The sequence below is a fragment of the Meleagris gallopavo genome, chromosome Z (assembly GCF_000146605.3).
Source record: "Meleagris gallopavo isolate NT-WF06-2002-E0010 breed Aviagen turkey brand Nicholas breeding stock chromosome Z, Turkey_5.1, whole genome shotgun sequence".
NCBI classification, from domain to species: Eukaryota; Metazoa; Chordata; class Aves; order Galliformes; family Phasianidae; genus Meleagris; species Meleagris gallopavo.
In genome coordinates, this window is record NC_015041.2 from 61,366,427 (window position 1) to 61,369,015 (window position 2,589).

General features: G+C 42.2%; 1 long non-coding RNA gene across 2 annotated transcripts in view; it reads left to right on the forward strand.

Annotated features, from left to right (window-relative positions):
- Window positions 1-2,589, forward strand: part of LOC104915320 — a 15,067-nt gene continuing 12,478 nt past the window's right edge. The window contains exons 1-2 of one of the 2 annotated variants that reach the window (XR_002110105.1): window positions 1-935; window positions 2,241-2,400. This is a non-coding gene — a long non-coding RNA (uncharacterized LOC104915320). The remainder of the gene's footprint in view (window positions 936-2,240; window positions 2,401-2,589) is intronic. The other variant, XR_796327.2, reaches the window with a different exon arrangement.

The window sequence follows — 2,589 nt, forward strand, 5'->3', positions numbered from 1 at the left end:
CACAGCCTGCTGTGTGGTGGCAGGGGATGGAGAGCCTCATCATTCCACCTGGCCCGGGCTGCCCTACACGAAAAGAGATGGGGAAAGGAGCTGCATCCAACATGCCGCTGTCAGTGCTGTGCCTCGAGGTCACACACGGTCACACCATTGAGTTTGTGATGGTGACAAACCAGAGCCCAAAAAGAACAAGCAACAGACAGAGTTTTTCTCCTGAACTTCAGCCCATGACACTCTTGTTCATTTCTAATCATCACAAATGGCTGGAGGTATCAATGGGCTCCAGCCAGAGCAATAGGTAAAGAAGCTGAAGGACAGGTGGCCTTCCAAGCAGGAAGATACCAGCTGCTCCCTTACAACAGTCCAATTCTCTACTGGTACACAGCCCCACAGACATCTCATCAGTGCTCTTTTGCTGATGGGAGAGAAGCCAGCGGCCATACAGCATCAGTCAGTTTGTTCCAGCAGAGGCTAAGCAGGTGTCAATTCGGTCATAAATGCCATGTTGCTCTAAGCACATATGCCAAAGATGCTGAAGCCAAAGGCCTTTCCTCTTCCTACCATGCCAAATGAACATCTCATGTAATAAATGAGCAGGTCTTCAGATTAATTGTTCTCAGTATGAACAAACAGAAATGCAATTTAATTCAGCATCAAATGGTTGAGGTCTGCTGTTCATCCTCCACCGCTAGGAAACCGGAGCAGAGAACACAGATGAGGCAGATCACAGTGGTATAGTAGTAATTCCTTCCAAAGTTAATTTCTGCCTTGTTTTTTCCACTATTCTCTTATTTAAAGGACACGCACTTGGAGAAAATAGCCCTTAGTCTGCAAAGAAAGAAGAGAGAACATTGGGCTGAGGAGCTACTCTTCTCACACCAAAATGACTGGGGTCACACCAGATGCTTGCCCAGCATCAGTTGGATGGGAGATGTCTGGTAAGTCTCATGCAAACTATGTGTTTTCCTCTGCAGGAAGACACCTCCAACAGGTGACTACCTTGCCAGTGAGGTCCAAAAACAGCAGAAGTATTCCTACAAAGTGTGATTGGGCACAGATGTGGCTTTCTTCAATACAGTACCTTCTAGTAAAGGAAAGAAGCAGGAAGGTTTCTATGGGAATATATCAATACTTAGAAAATGAAAATCATGAACATGGAAACAGAGGGACATGTTTAGTTACCTATTAGCAACAATAAAACTTATTTTCATCTAATGGTACTTTACTGCAGCTAGCATTGTATTGAGTGAAAATACATTTTTATTACACTTTCAGCCTGGACACAGTGTACATTTTCATGTTTTTTTGTTGTTGTTGTTGTTTTGTTTTGATGTTGTTTTGTTTTGTTTTGTTTTGTTTTCCCCCATTACTCACAACTGCTGTATGCACATGCAAACAGCTCAACACCCCGAGGCAGCCTGCAGAGTTGCAGCCTTGCAGCCCTGCTTTGGGCTCACGCAGAGCTGAAAGGCTTGACAGGTAGCAGTTTGCAAAAGACATAGAAGCTTGCACAGGGCCTTGCTTTGTTAGAGTAACTGGAGATTAGCTTAGGCAAGGAGAGCAGGTCAATGCCCTCTTGTTCTTCTCAGCAGAAAATTCTTGTTTCACTTACTAACAGTTTAAAATAGTGAGAACAGTCTCTGATGGGGTTGTTCTGTTCAGTGTTGGGTGTGCCTGTGCTTCGATGCCCTTAAATAACCAGTATCTTTCAAGTGGAGCTTACAAGAGTCTTCCACTGATTTTTTTCTGTCTGGACTTTTTGGTGCCTGATATGACTAAATCTGTGCTAATTCTTTGGACCTCCAAGTTTGTGCACATTATTTTGTCTATTCTGATGTATATTTGCACAGAAGCTGCTGAAACAACTTTGGTTTTGAGATTTGTATTCCTTAACTAATCTCATAAAACAACCTAGCAAAATAGAATTTGACTTGGGAACAAAGAGAAGAGTGGAAATGTGGATGTAATCAAAATTCTGTTAAGAAAACTAAGTGGGAAAACAGTATACAGTTAGAGCTTGCTTAATCTCCCTTCCTCTCTCAAGCTATAGTTTAGAAGTCTACAATATACTATGGCTTTGTTAAACTTGATTTAAACAGGTAGCCATCACCACAACAAGCCATCACTAGGTGCTGACTGGCAGAATCAGCCAGAACTGCTTAAGAAGTTGCTGTCCACAGCAGTTGGATGCCTCCATTTGGTGATATTTAACACCTCAAAGCTGAAAAAGTGTCTTCATTTAGGTCAACCACCATCAACATCAGTTCAGTCAGGCTGATTTTGGACGGAAGTGGGTTACAGCAAGCTCTTATGCCAGGTGCTGTAGGCATGTGAAGCTTCAAAACACTGTAATGAAAGGAACATCTTAGAATTGCAACTTCAACAACTCAATCTGCTTTTGAAGTAAGTATGTGTTTGCATTTACCAACACCCAATTCTGCATATTTTTGGACTGCCCTTATTACTAATCGTAAATTACAAAGCTTTTCTGAAAACAGAACTATGCCATCCTACTGAGCACATGGCCAGTAATGTGCAATTTAGCTGTTATCAGATAATTGTGTTTGGGTGCTGTCTTATAAGTTAAACTAA